The sequence below is a fragment of the Podarcis melisellensis genome, assembly GCF_964234715.1.
Source record: "Podarcis melisellensis genome assembly, chromosome: 7".
Classification (NCBI taxonomy): domain Eukaryota; kingdom Metazoa; phylum Chordata; class Lepidosauria; order Squamata; family Lacertidae; genus Podarcis; species Podarcis melisellensis.
In genome coordinates, this window is record NC_138539.1 from 59,499,526 (window position 1) to 59,515,680 (window position 16,155).

At 41.7% G+C, this 16,155-nt stretch overlaps 1 long non-coding RNA gene across 1 annotated transcript in view; it reads left to right on the forward strand.

Annotated features, from left to right (window-relative positions):
* The first annotated feature begins 244 nt into the window (after positions 1-244).
* The window catches only part of LOC309374599, a 49,408-nt gene continuing 33,497 nt past the window's right edge, over positions 245-16,155 (forward strand). Inside the window, exons 1-2 of the long non-coding RNA XR_014170643.1 lie at positions 245-285; positions 12,518-12,607. This is a non-coding gene — a long non-coding RNA (uncharacterized lncRNA). The remainder of the gene's footprint in view (positions 286-12,517; positions 12,608-16,155) is intronic.

Sequence of the window (16,155 nt, forward strand, 5' to 3'; positions counted from 1 at the left end):
GTCTTATAAGTGCTTTTGTTAACATTTGAATTTCTGCACTAAAATCTGCACAGAAATGCAACAGGATGACCTTAGGCTTGGTGGGTCTGTTCATTCCTAAGTAGGACCCATAGTATGGTGAAAATAATACACATAGACAGTCCCAGATTTAGTTCTGGCATCTTCATCTGAAAGGATCTCAGAAATAGTTTCCCTTGAGATCTTGGAGCAGCTGCCAGTGTGAGTTTATCAGAGTGGGCCTCATTGACTACAGACTGGCTCATTATGAAGCATTGCTATTTCAAGGTAAATATTGGAAACCTCCAATGGGATCTGGAAACCAGGAGTCTACTTGCCCTGTTGTAACATCTGGAGAAAGTGAAGAAGTGAGGTTGCTATTTCCCCCTCATTTTCTCCCTGTTAATCCTAAGAGTTTTCAGTCAGAGAAAAGGTAAGCACATACTTAGAAAAACAGGAGAGAGAAAAGAAAACTCCCAGGGTTGTTCACAATATTTTTCAGTGTCAGTAGGGATATGCGTATTTATACATTTTGGTTTATCTCAGTTTCTCATTTTTTAATTCAGTTCTACACATAGGCACACCGGTTTGCAATTTTTGTAAGCTTTCGTGAAAATTCATCAGCATTGTATTGCAGATTTCTCCTAACATACACATGTGAGCAAAGCAGTTTCCCCTATTGTAATGCGCTTGGATACCTTTTTTAAAAAAGAGGTATATTTGCATTTATATGCACAATTTAATCTGGATTATGAATTTTTCTACATTACTTGGCTAGAGAAGTGCATTGCAAAATTCAGAGAAGTGTGAATTTTGAAGGATGGCTGTGTTTCAGTCCCCATCTTGTTTTGGAAATTGTGAATTCAGGAAGTTCACCTGAATAGTGAGCCAGATCAAATTTCTCCCCATCCCTAAAAGGCTCATATTGAAACAGTTGCTTGTGGCACTAGCACAGCAAACAGTCACAAAAGCAAGACTTGAACAGTTGTGGTTGCTCACATCAGAGTTGCCACTTTCCAGCTTCTTGGATTGGTGCTTTGAGTTGTGATAAACAGTGATTTCTCCACAGTGGGAAGATTATAACCGGATGTTTCAGTCCCTCTGAAGAAACTACATCTGGAAAAGCCCTTAAATTGCACCATTTCCTGAAACTTAGTTTCTAACAATTATGATCTATCTTCCTCTTAATGAAAACCTGTTTTAAACTAATACAATTATTTTAAAAGAAAAGGGGGGATGTCTGTGATCAGAGGGACTTATTAAAAAGGGGAAATGTGTTTAATTATTACTTTTCATGCACAGTGCTCAAATACAAAACTGCAGTATATATTCTCTGTGGAAATGATGTACCTCACACAACAATATTTTGTGTCTTTTGAGCAAAGTTATACATTAACGTATTTCTAAAATGATTTCTGAGTAATTTAAATCACAAATAAAACTGCTGGATGCCTTCAACATTTCAAACCTAATAACTTTAGTATGATACTGTAGGGTACCTCATGCTGTGGAACTAAGAACTCTTAGATTGTTCAATCTTAGCTCCTGAATTTCTCCATTTTAAGGTCATGTTGTGGTGAAAAGAGTCTTTCTTTTAATGAAATAAATATTTTCTGCTTCATATTTCAGCACTCAGTTTATCAAGTAAGCCTTAAGCTTTTTTACCAATTAATGCTACAGCCCAAATCACACAGATATGTTAGTTCCTGAGGCAGTATATTCATGCCTGATACATTTTCCAGTCTAAATACTGACTAAGCCTAACTAGGGAATGAGATGATGGCTCCAGTCTAGGAAAAGCAGGGACTCATAAAAATGACAAATATATTATTTTTAGTTTTCTTTTTGTGTTTTTCAAGCAGCAGTTGAAGGATTCACAACTATCAGACATTGCGTACCTCCAGACTGTCACTATTTTTAGGTAGGATTCAATCACGTATCAGCAAATTCAGGTTAAAGCCAACTAGGAGGTTTTGCACAACAAACCCACTTCTGCAAAAAAAAAAAAAGGATTTATTTATTTATTTAGCAATAAGGAAAGTGTTTGGGGAAATGCATAAACTGTGGTAAAACACTTGCGTTGCCTGATCTGAAAGCAGCCCTGTATCAGTAAGTTTTTAATGTCTGCTGTCTCACTGTGTTTTTATATTATAGTATATTATGTATATTATTATTTAACATTGTCTAGCCTCCTTGCAAACAAATCAAGATGCTCAATAGGTTCTCTGAAAATGTTTGTTCGGAGCATTATTTTACTGTCATATTTGCAGCACACTTCTAAGCATATTTACTCATTAGTAAGCCCCAACATGTCCAGTGGGATTTGCTCCCCATTAACTGAATTTAGGATTGTAGCTCTAGTCCCAGATAATGGGAATCCTGATGTGGCAGGAAGTGACATCACACGCACCATGTGATGCTGCACGTCCATGTTGCGGCTGCAGGCTCCCACAATCCTTAGGGCGAGATGGGCGCCCCTGGTAGGGTAAAAATAAAACAAGAGCACTTTGAAAATCCAAAGAGCTTTGTGTACATTGATAAGTAATCCTCACAAAGTTAGTCAGTGCAAAATTAGTCACTTTAGACAAGCTAATGACTTGTCTGATGCCACTCAGGGTGTCCATGCTTCATGAGGCCAGAACGTCTTAGTCAACATGCTTATAAAAAATAACCAAGTCAGAATTAACCTGAATAACCTTATGTATTACATGTTTACCTTAACCTTCCTCCATGGACTTCAAGGTGAAGTTGGTGGGTTCTTCCTCCTGCCACATTGTGTCCACACTGTGTGGTAGGTTAAGCCGAGAGATGGCAATGGCCCAACCAATGCCTCATTTATTGAGCGTTGTGGCCGCAAAGGAATTTGAACCTAGAGCATCCCACTCCCAGTCTAATAACACTCCAACTGGCTCTCCCCTCCTATGGACAATTCCCTATACCTTTGAAGGGTGCAACTGGAAGCTATTTTGCACATCCCATGCATGGGTACATATACCACATCTCAAAATATTTCCGACTAAAAACTTGCATTTTAATCCATTTACCAGGCGGGCGGGAAATAGCAGTAACTTGGTTGCAACACAGCCTTGTTTTCCAGCATCAGATCGCCTTTCTCGGCTTGCCTGGCCTCATTGTGTATGTGTGCCTGAAGCCAATTATCCTGGTGCCAAGGGAAAGTGTGCAAAACCGTATTGGAAGCTAATGCAGCACAAAGGGGTCCTTCATCCCGTTTATGCCTCTGGAATGTGTGTGGGGGGGAGTGTGTGTGTGTGGGAATAAGGAGACAACTTGACTCATGGAGCCAAGTGTAAGTGAGTAAAGGTGTTGTGGCAATGATCAGAAGAACATCTCATAATCTTTAAATGAGGTTTTGTGCAAAGCATTCTCAAGCCAACGAACTACTCATGTTTATTCCGATAGAGAGCTGTGAGATGTATTTCATCCATACTATGTTTTGCATTAATGTTTTTTAAAACAGAGTGCCGATGGTAAGAGGTTCTGTTTCACATGCTACAGATTCATATTACCGATTCCAACTTCTCATTTTGTGTTGAGCCTAAAACATTGCATTGTGCAACATGCAATGTCTGGCATCCAAACACTTACAAGCCAAAGAATAATGAAAAAAAGCTCTCTGGATCTGAGCTCACAGGCTGCACCATCTGCCATAAATTTTAAGAAGTCAATTAAAAAGTTCTTTAGCCAATATCAGTAATGGGTAATGGGAGCATTTACGTGATTGCTAATGGCTGGATTTACATGATGCCTCAAAGTGTTGGTTATGAGGTTTGGCAGCAGTACAAAATTAGCCCTGTGATTATCACTACAAATTAAGTTTATGTTGATATAATTAGCAGTTGCAGGATAAAGAAATATTTATGCTGATACTAAAAAACAATAACGTCTTGATGAAAATGTACTTTCAAAAAGACTAAGCAGCCTGTGTAATCTGACTCCAGATGTTTTATTGTCTTTCTTCCTGTACATAAAACATCTCCTAGCAGCCTTGCATGGACACCCTTCAATTCTTACTTTTCAGAAGTGGGGTGGTTGTTGATCCACATCCTTGCCCATGCTCAACTGTCTGATAACATCAGAATCAGGCAGTTCGTATGGGAGGGTCTAAAGCATGCCATGTGATTTTCCAGAATCACATATTGCCAAAGCGGCCTGGGATGCAACGGAAGACAGATCTAGCAAAGAATATTAGCCATGACACGCCAAATGGAGCATTCATGATTAGAGCATTATACCTTTCTGTGCTGGATGTTGGGGGCTCTGTGAGCTTTCCCCAGCATATAACTGGCCACTGCTGGAGTACTGGAATAGACTAACTCTTGATATGTTCTGGCAGGGCAATTATTATATTCCTGGCTGTGTACCTGTTCCCGGTTACTCTGGCTGTTCCCGGTTACTCTGGCCCCCCACTGGTGTTCAACACACGGCATTAGCCACAATCCATAGGTATCCTGTAGATTCTTGAGAAGAACTCTTGCTTGTTGTGCTTTCCCTCATATCAACTTTCATCCAATTGCAAAAGGAGGCAGCGGTTAAGCTGTGGTGTGTACATTTCAGGCAGCTGTTGCACATGCTCAGAGGACAGCCTTGGTGAATTGGGAGTTCATCGCAAGGAAACAAATCAGGTAATGAGCATCAGGCGAAGATATCCCTGAGGGAAGAGATACACATATTTTGTGCATACCTTTTCAGACGATTCCTTTGCCCAGCATGACATTTCCCCACCAAATAATTCTGAAGACATTTTGAACATAGATTTATTCAAATGCTGGGAAGTGCTTAGGAACATGCAAAAGATGGGGCATTGTTGTATCTTGCCTGCACCTGTGTCTAATTAAGTCGAGCTGAAAGTTCCTGAAATGGAATAGGTTGCTGTTCTGATTTCTGTCACCCCTAGGAATACTTTCTAGTGAACCTGAAATAGTTTCAAGAGCATCCAGGTGGAGAGCCACAACATGTCAATGATATGCGAACTATTTGTTTTACTTTGGGCTCCCAGAGCAGTGGTAGCATCACTTTATACAGGCTTAATTTATCTCTTCCCCACTCCTACCTCTAAGCTAAGTAACAAATGGTGTACAAAGTAAGGCTCTATATGGAGAAATTGGATAAAGAGAAGTTTTTCCTCCTTCTCGCGTGACACAAGATCCAGTGAAGCAGAATGGTGGAGGATAAACAGGGCAGACAAAGGAAAATTGCTTTTCATAAAGCTCATAGTTGAATTATAGGATTTGCTGCCATGAGAGGCAGGGATGACCGCCATCTTGGATGGCTTTAAAAGACATTTGTAAAAGACAAGGCTATCAGTGGCTACTAACCTTGATGGTTATGTTTCGCTGTTGATGGCAGTATGTTTCTGAATACCAGTTGTTGGGAATCAGAAGTGGTGGTGGTCGGCAGTGGCGTAGCGTGGGTTGTCAGCACCTGGGGCAAGGCAAGTAATTTGTGCCCCCTAACCCATGGATTTGTGCCCCCTAACCCTAACCCCCAGATGTTGCGGCCGGTGCGGCCGGCCCCCCCTGCACCCCCATGCTACGCCACTGGTGGTGGGGAGTGCTGTTGCACCCAGGTCCTGCTTGCAGGCTTCCCACAGGCATCTGGTTGGCCAATGTGAGAACAGGATGCCACTGGCCTAATCCTGCAGACTCATCTTATGTCCTTACGGCTAAAATGTTTTTTCCTCGTCAAGTGTGCAACCCTTTGCTCACTTATTATTTGTTATGCAGCCTAGGACCGAGGTATCTAGGACCGCCTCTCCTGGTATGCCCCACGAAGGACCTTAAGGTCCACAAATAACAACACTTTGGAGGTCCCAAGACGCAAGAAGGTTAGATTGGGTTCAACTAGGGCCAGGGCCTTTTCAGCACTGGTCCCGACGTGGTGGAATGCTCTGTCACAAAAAACTAGGGCCCTGCGGGATTTGACATCTTTCCGCAGGGCCTGCAAGAAAGAGTTGTTCCCACCTGGCCTTTGGTTTGGACTCAGTCTGACCTTTATGTTTCCCTTCCCTTATGGTCTTGAATTATCAGCTACTTTAAAATGAGGCTACATTTTAAATTACATTTTAACCTATATTTTAAATCCCCCCCCCCTCTTCCCTATTATGTTTTTACTGTGATTTTATTGGAGTTAGCTGTCCTGAGCCCCGCTCTGGCCAGGGAGGGCAGGGTATAAATAAAATTATTGATTGATTGATTGATTGGGCTTATTACCTACCCTTCATCATGAAGGCCCTGGGCAGATTACAACAAAACAGTGGTACAGTTGAGAATCAAATAAAAAAAAGCCACAAAACAACATAAAAATGTCTATTTAAAATGGAGAATAAAGGTAGAGCCTAAAACATATCTCAGCAGCTAAAAGCAAAGGGGAGGAGTAAGTAAGTCCCATGGAATGCAGTGGAATTTACTTTCAGTCAATTCACATAGAAATGGGCTATTAGTGTTACTTCTCTACCCATCCAATTTCACAACTGGTTCCTATTATGTTAACAGTCTTTGCAAATCTCAGGATGGGAAGCATCAGTAGCAGGGGAACTTAAAGGATGTGTTAAATTCTGCAGGAGCCAGAAACACTGTGAATAACAGGTCATTCTCTGTGAGTTGGGCTGAAATGGAGAGGGCAAGAAATTGGGCAGCTGCACCAAGTTTTTTTTCTTTCTTTCTTTCTTTCTTTCTTTCTTTCTTTCTTTCTTTCTTTCTTATTTAAAATATGCTATGCCACCTCTGAACAGACTTGTGTGGCTAGCAAATCAATAATTTAGAAAACTCACTAAAAACAAGTGAAATCCCCCAAACTCACTGTGCATTGGGCCCAGTCAGGAAGGGGGATCACTGTGGGCCTCTTTTCCAAATATCCCCCAACCTGTAGCCAGCAAGATATTTAAGATATTTAAGACGCCCAGTTCCTAGCTGGTGGAGATTCTGCATGACTCTATAACAGTATTCTGCCATTTATGCCTTAACTTTGTACTATTTTATTCTTGCTGAAAGCAATAAAAGCACTATCTGAAAGCAATAAAAGCACTATTTCAGACAGAAATTTCTCCACCAAACAAAGCAAAAACAAAGGAAAAAGGACAGCCCGCTCAGCTGTTTCCGAGGTGCAAGAGCTCTAAAGGGAGCCAAGTCAGACTAGGTTGGCCATTAAAATGGCCAAACTAAACAAGCCACAATTAGAGAAACTGCTTCCAGATAGTCTCCCTCGGATTGCCCTGGTTGTGGAGTTAAGAATCTGAAGGGCTGAGTCATCATAATTGTCTCTTGTTTAACCTGGCCAGTTATAAACACTGGGTTGTATCCTGTGCTGTGCCAACAAGGTTCCACTGGAGCAACAGGGCTTCAGTTTCCTCTCCTCCCTCTACACACTCTCAAGGGGTGCTCCAGAAGATCCCCAAACTAGTGAAACTGGCTTTGAACTGCACGCAGGGCAGCAGGAGGAGACAGCAGAGGGAGAGGAAGTTACATCGCATGTGCAGAAGTTATTTGCGCCAATAGAACTAAAGGCAGAAACAATCATATTTCTCTAAGGAAGTTGAGGGGCCTGCACTGTAAAGGCCCTGTCCTATGTAACTGTGGTGGTGGCCTAAAGGGCCACAATAATTATGATAATGTGAACCCCTATAAATCCTTCAGTGTGCTTCTAATAGAGAAGTTATGGTAACCTGTTGCTTTACGAAACTGAAGATTTTGCAAGTTGCTGCCCCCCAATGGGGCAGAAGTACAGCTAACATGTGAATCACAAAGATACAGCTCATAAGCTAGAACACGAATTGATACATGGTGCAAATGGCTACGCGTAACACAGGTTCCCAACATGCATACTAACACAATGTAACAGAAATTTGAAGTTTAACAGAAAGCGCTGGGAATCAGAGCTGAATCAGCAGAAATTGCTAACGTTTATGCGCATGTGTATTATACATGAAATGAGGTAATGATGTAACATGATTGGTGAAAATTGAAATGCTATAAATACCACCACCCTTGGGTGGGGTTGCAGTTTTGCGAAACAATTCGACTGTAACCTATTGCCTAGCAATAAACAACAATAGACTCCTAACTCCTCTTGTCTCTGAGTTTTATTGGCGTAAACTGAGAAGATAAGTCATCTTTCTCTCATAACATAAGCACCCTCCTGCAAGCCACACCTTGTAGCAGCTCCACAAATCCCCCCCATATGCAACCAAGTTTTGAATTTTGTCTTTCTGAAGCTGGGGGTTTCTGAGGGTTGTGATATATATATATAATGTGTAATATCACCCCTATGGTATATGAAGCCAGAGCCCATTTCCAGGTATGTGAAGAAACCAGCCTAAATGCAATATGCAAGAAGCTGTGGGTTACTGAAATCATGGGGTCCTAGCCAGTGTTAATCCTACTCAGTGTAAACCCATTAAAATTAGTGGACATGACTAACTTAGGTTTATTAATTGCCATGAGTCTGTTCTAGATATCATTTAGCTGGATACAACCCACGGGCTGTTAATCCTGCTGTTAATTTGGTCCAGTTTAATTACCTGAGCAGTCTTAGTCTACTCAGATCACCTTACATCAGGCCAGGGAGATGGAAATTGTTCATTTCCCTGGAGCAGCTATGTTTGCAAACAATTTGCTTTCTGCGAGAGAACCTCAACATTTCATTTGTCATGCTTCCAGTAAATATGACAGAGTTGCCAGACCTGCGTATGTAAATCCTAGCAAAGCTGTATTTCCAAATTGAGTGTTTTCAAAGGTGTGTGTGGGGGGGTGAGTAGGTGGGTGGAAATAGAAAGCACTTTTTAAAAACCTTGTTAACACGGCTCTTATTTAATTCCTTTTTGCAGCAGCGTGTATCTTGTAGACATTTGTATGACAGGATGTAATTAATGTTTTGTGGAATTAAATGATCTTTTTGGGGGGTGGGGACAGGGAATAGGTTATACATAGGTTTTCAGTTAAATAACAATTAGGCCTCATTAGGAGACTTTCCACTTGCTGGTACTTGTTTTAATCTTGGTTCCAGAAGCCATCATTTGTTGTAAGATGAAAAAGCAGATCCTGTGAACATAAGTGCAAATTGGAAAAGGTGTGTGTGTGTGTGTGTGTAAAAAGAGGAGAGAGATAATGAGCAGTTAAATGTTCTACAGAGCCCAAGCACATTTATTCCTTGCAATTCCATATGCTCAAGCTGTTCCTATTTACCTTATTCTAGAAATATACTGTCTAGAATAGGTGGCAAGGTGCTCCTTAAAGATGTCATTAACGTGGGCACTCTGGTGGATGCAGCCCAATGTCTGAGCGGTGAGAGATTTTGGGGTTTCGGCGCTTAGCCAGGGTTTCCTTGGAATTAAGGTCACTGCAGACTGTGGTGCCTTTCGGATATATGATTTTATTTACATATCTGTGCAACCTGCACATAATTTTATTTATTTAATTTCTCTACTGCCCACCACCCGAGGATCGCAGGGCGGTTTAAAATATAAAAACACAAAAATGAGTAACATAATGACGAAAACAATATCCCACCCCACAGTTTAAAAGGCTGTAGATTGATAAATTAGCCAAAAGCCTGGGGAGAAAAGGAATGCATTTGCCTACCATAAGATCGCTGTAGAGGTGCCAACTTGCGAGGGTGACGGGGAGGGGGGGATGTTGTACAAGCAACGCATGATGTCATACCATGATGTCAGGACATTGGGAGGAGCCAGGGGTTGAACCCTGTGGCAGCATGGCTTCAATAGTCGGTGGCTCCTCCTCTCAGACGTTCAACCTCCTCCTCCTCTTCCCCTTGCAACGAAAGAACCGGAAATAGATTTGCATATGAAAATTCCTGCTCCAGTGGTTCGCTGAGGAAATCATGTTGTGCATGGAGCTTGCACGCAAGCAACACTGTCTTGACTCATAAGTGAATGAGAGGCCTTTTCTTGCAAAAATGAGCTCTGTATATGCCCTGGAGCTCCTGAAGAAAGTTGTCCCAGCTGTTAGAGCATTATGAAAACAATAATCAGAGGCAATATTCCAGATTGCAGGTTTGCCTTTTCTGGTTTTGTTCTAGTACATTTAGATTTCAAAGATAAACATGGTAAAACGAGCTGCAGCTGTCTGGAGCGTGTATGTAATACCCATCCTATGGGCTTCTAGGGAACTGTACTCTTTTAAACGGGGAGCTATATTCTGGTAATCAGAGACATCTTGGTACCTTTGATATATGTTACATACAATATAGGCTCTCGGGGTGTTGTGTGAGAGGCCACGGCAAAATTCCCTGGATTTAACAAAAGCCAAAGTAAGCTCCGTGTGCAGCACAGCAGCTGGGGAAATGCCTGGATCAGTTCCCAGCGATGGGGAAGCGGTGCAAATTATGCCTTTGTGCCAGTAGCAGGATTCTCTTTACGCAGGATCCTATGAGCTGGTCTTGTTGAAAAGTAGCTCACAGGATTAAGTCTTAAGGTACAGCCACAGCTTCACTTTTCAGGGGAAAGGAACCTCTTTTCCTTTCCAAGGCACCATTCCTAACTCTGACGACTCAAGGATTAGCAGGAGAAAGAAAGCAGATTGCATAATGACATGTGCTGAGTCACCAGAATGCTATTACATTTTGGAAACAGGACAGGCCAGGCCAGTTTTTAAACTGCAAGTATGCTTATTTCTCTAAACAAGAGGACCACGCAAAACATAATATCCATGCCTTTCTTGTGTGGTATCTGTTTGTTTTGCTCTGTCCTCTTGCATATATTTTTTTTTCATAACTCCAAATGTGAAGCTGAGCTTCCAAGACCACCTAACGAGAGACTGAAATATGTGCCTTAAGTGCTTTTGGCCAAGATTTCAGAAAACACTGGTAATAAATAACTTGGAGCTGGTGTAGCTAACAAATTTGCTCAGTGTCCTTGTAATTTTGTGTGTGTGTTACCTCTGGCACGGTGGTCCTGTGGTTGCATATTAGTTAGGGCAATAAGCCTTCCTTTTGTTTTTCTCTCCCCATACACATTTGACCATTTCCTTTCGCAGAACAGGCCACACTCTTCAGTGTCCACAGGTGCTGTTCAGCAAACCATTACATCCTCTTTTCAATTTTGAAAAGCCAACATTTCTGGTTCAGCATACAAAACAGGCCATATTTAATTACTTTTTCAGTGTTCATACTGAGTTATATTTCAAATGTACTATGTGTATACACAAACACACACACACGCTGCCACTTTATATTTCTCTGGAGTATTTTGTTTGCTTGAATTCAGGATTTATTTTCCCATTCTGCTTATGTAAATTGTTTGTGCATCTGTGCATTCTGAATTCATTTTATTATCATATTCGAGTCATCTTTGTTTATTTGCTTCATGACAGGAGGAGTAAAATATTAAAGACCTATGCTGAAAACAACTGGTTTATCGTATTCCTGCACTTCTAGAGCAGATAAACCAATTATCAGAGCAGTCACATGGGGTAGTATTTTTGCTAGGCTACACAATTTCAGACTACGGTGGTACCTCGGGTTACATACGCTTCAGGTTACATACACTTCAGGTTACAGACTCCATTAACCCAGGAATAGGGCTTCAGGTTAAGAACTTTGCTTCAGGATGAGAACAGAAATCGTGCTCTGGCGGCGCACCAGCAGCAGGAGGCCCCATTAGCTAAAGTGGCACTTCAGGTTAAGAACAGTTTCAGGTTAAGAACGGACCTCCGGAACGAATTAAGTACTTAACCCGAGGTACCACTGTATAGTTGAAGGCCTGTGCGTTTGAATGCTCTCCCCTGCCTATAATAAAGAACCTTTCTGGGAGACGTTTGTAGACGTATCTCTCAGGGCCGGCTCTACCATTAGTCTACAAGGGGGCTACCTAAAATGGTAGCTTCTAATGGCACAGCCAAGAGCAGCAGCAACCTACTAACTCCCCCAGAACCCACTAAACTAGTATGCTGCCCTATGGTGCACTGAAGGCTGATGTTCCACCCTAAGTGTCAAAGTAAGATTCAATTGCCTGTACTTTTGACTTTTGCATTTTTTGGGGGGGGAGGGGCACCTTGTCCTTTGCCTGTATGTGTATAGATATTGTATATATAAAGGGCCATCAAGTTTTCTAGGTCCATGGGCACATAGAGCTGAAAGAAGAAATGGAGGAGATGACCATTCTTTCCGCTGCCTTCTTCAACTCTACTTTTCAAGGGATGAAAGAATCATAGAATTGTAGAGTTGGAAGGAACCACAGGGATCATTTAGTCCAACCCCCTGCAATGCAGGAATCTTTCACCCAGCATGGGACTTGAACCCACAACACTGAGATTAGGAATCTCATGCTCTAACGACTGAACTGTCCCTCAGAGTAAGCACCATAACCAGTTCACAACCAAGAGGGCAGTGAGTGGTTGGGCTCACAGGCTTCGTGAGTGCTAGGAGAAGACTTCAAGGGTGGCATGGAACTCATGGTACTCCTGCTGTATATCGGTGTGTGTTGGGGAAAACAAGGGGACACTAATCTTCCACTCCTATGCCTGTCACTTGAGACACTTCATTATAGGCTCAGCCCTGCTATTCAGAAGAGAGACTGGCATTGAAGCAGCATTCATCAGTGACAGCCCAGGTCTTGACCATCACTGGAATGAGGAAGGTAAAAAATGTTCTTTAAAGTTGGGAAAGAGCCTGCAAACGCAAAGTTCACAAGACATTGCCAAGTGAATAACCAAAATATTTTTTTTAAAAAAGAGAGTGTTTCAGTACAGCCCATTTTAGCCTTTAAAAACAAATCTTTACACTTTTGTTCAACCAACTGCTGCTACTTGTGTGTCAGGCAAGGTTCACCTTATTTGCAGGTGACGTGGATGGGCTTGGCAGCAAGCCAGGACAGAAGTTGCCTCAACATTGTTATCACCGTTAAAATGTCCAGAATAAAGTTCAAGTAGGTTTAGCTTGGAGGGCTGATTTCTAATAACTTTGCAACAAATCTTTTTTATCCTCTTGATTAACAGTCTGTACTCCCTACTCCTCACCCTGCAAAGCAGCCTTTTCCATTTGCCCAAATTTGTTACAGGCACCCTATAGATCTGCTCCAAATTTTGACATTTGAACCATTTCTTAAAAGTGGCTTATCGGATCATTTGAATAAGAGGAATGAAATTACAAAGGCTTAACCCCCCCCCCCCAAAAAAACCCCAGCATAGCTCTGCTGGAGTGCAGGCAGCACAAAAGGATTTCAAAGTCCCCTCAGCATTTTCTCACCTCATTTCTAATTATCTGACACTCAAACACCAGAAAATCTTCAAATAGTTACAACAGGTCTACAGAAATGTAGAAAGGGGCCAGAGGAGAATGGGCCCAATCCTTTAATAGGACCATGAATTGCAGATCATTTGAGAATGATTAAGAGAATAAGAGGAGCCTTTCTGGATCAGACCACAGACCCATCCAATCTGGCATTTTGTTCTTACAGTGGCTGGAAAAAATGCCCTTGGGAAGGCTACAAGCAGAACCTTAGGGCAACAGTGCTTTCCCCACTTGTGGCATCCCATTAACTGGTATTCAGAAGCTTTCTGTCTGTAACACTACAAGTAGAAAAAGAACTAATAGTCATTGATAGCTTTATCCTCCAGGACTTTGTCTAAGCTCCTTTTATAGCCGTCAAAGCTGGTGGCCATTACTATTTGTGGTTGCGAATTCCATAGTGTACCTATGTGTTATGTGAATAAATACTTCCGTTTGTCTGTCCTGAAACTTCCAACATTCAGTATCATTGGATGGTCGCAGGTCCTAGTATTATGAGAAAGGAAGAAAAACTCTGTATCCACTTTTTCCATGCTTGAATGATCCTGAACAAGAAAGACCCTAGACATACCTTTGCATCCGCAGAGATCACTGGGGTGGGGAGGGGAATAATTATCTTATAGTCCAGATCATGACCATCTTAGATCTGAAAGAGACTTTGATTGATCAACATGTTTTATTAACAGTGGAATATTAATTAAATCAGATTTTAATGGGCTGTTGAGGCTGTGAAAGGACATTCATTGTTCGTGACGTGACATTTGAAAACAAAAAACAAACAAAGTCCTAAGTGCATTTCTCGATTCAGAGAGGAGCCCTGTTCCAGAGTTAGGTGCATGTTGCATCAGTGTAAAGAAATGGGTGCCCCAAATGGCTCCCTCCAGCCAAATGAGTCTCTGTATGTATAGGAGTTTCCTGCATACGACCACAACCCCAGGACATGCTATAAAGATGGATGGAAAATGTTCTCTTACTCTGTTGTACATGAATATTTCGCTTCCATTCCTGGTTGTCCTCAACACCTTGTCATTTTGCCCAAACCATCATTTCACTTAGTTTCTCACCAAGCTTTTTAATATCTTTGTTCTTTTATTTCTTCCCATATCTTGTTTGTTTTGTTTTGTTTTGATTCTCAGTCTGCTGCCTTCCAGCATCCTGAAACCGATGCAGAAGCAAGACGGCTTCTATATATCATACGCTAAATTAAGAAAGGCCAAGACCTTCAAAAGCACATTATGCTGCTTGCATATTCTCTCTTTAAAATATATACTCTGAGAAGTTCCTAATTGCTAATTTAAACAGTAGCACTCTCTTTTTTTGTCAGTCTTTTTGCTTCTCCCACGCTCTTTAAATAATTAAATGGCTAATTCCTCTTCTCTCCATCCCTGCACAAAAGGAAAGAAAGGAAGGGAACTTTTTACTATTTATGTTACAAATGTCTTTGGCTGCCAAACAGTTTGCTATTAGGAAAGCACAGAGGGTTTTGCTGATAAAAGCCAGGAATTTCACAGTTCCATCTCACACTTCAGGTTGATAATAATTGGTTTTAATTTGCACCTTTTTATTTCTGTTTGTTGGCACAGCAGTCCCAGCTAAGGTCAGGGTGTCAAGCTAGACTTAAGCAATAACTGTCTCTTTGTTTTTGTGAATTCTTTACTGGAACCACCCAAGAGTGAATGAGAATGCATGTTGCATTATTCACTGGGAAGGCTCTTCACCGTGAATGGACGCAACATTGAAAAATAAGCTGAGTGGTATTGGTATACTGCACCCATTCCGAAACTGTGTGTCATAATCCATCCTCACAAAAGCAAGCGCTTCCTAGTTTGATGAAAGAACCTATTTCGGTGGTAAACGCTTTCCTGCAGGAGGTCCCAAATTTGGTCCCTGGTAATTCCAGGGAACCTGAGGCCCTCCATGTTAAGTACAGCAATTTAATTTACTGAAATTGAGAATTCTTAAATGCATTATTGTGTGTTTAATTCTGGATTTTTCTCCAGTAACTCTCGTGTGATTGGTTAAATCTGGTCACATGAGAGGTATCCTATTCCATTTGTTTCAAGGTTTAAGGAAGAAGCTGTAATCTTCAACTAAGAAAAAATAAGCCCATGCTTGGATAAGGATGTGAATGCAGATACTTTGCATATATTCTTCTTTAGTTATATGTTCTGCAAGGAAAGGTTTTTTGAATGTTTTAACAAGTGTTTGGGCATTGTTTTAATTTCAAGAAGAGTCAGTATTGCACAGGGTGTTGGCTTCCTAGCTGAATGTGGCCATGTTATCTGGGACTGATGGGAGTTGGAGTCCAACTATATCCTGAGAGCCACACATTCCCCAACCCTGAGGTAAAAGAATCAGGAAGTAGGTGATGGGGGGAAGCTGCTGGAGGTTATAATAGACAATACTGGACTAAGTAGACCACAAATAGACTGACCTCAAATAAGGCACCTCTCTATTTAGCACAAGGGATCCAGGGAGGTATAAATGGTTTTCTCCCCCCGCCCTGCCCCACCCCTCATGGAAACTGTGTGAACCAGGCTGTTTCAAATCAGTCTTCAGCAGGGGATAGGATGTTCCTGTATCTGGTGTGAGGACTGGATAATTCAATTGCTTCCAGTCCAGATATACATCACAGTAGAGACCCACACAAAACAGTTGGCTCCTCTGTCTGAGGGCAAGTAGTGCATCATTCTGCACACTCCAAGCCTTCAAATGTGCATCTCATGTTAATACAGTGGTACCTCGGGTTACATACGCTTCAGGTTACAGACGCTTCAGGTTACAGACTCCGCTAACCCAGAAATAGTACCTCGGGTTAAGAACTTTGCTTCAGGATGAGAACAGAAATCGTGCTCCAGTGGCGTGGCAGCAGCGGGAGGCATCATTAGCTAAAGTGGT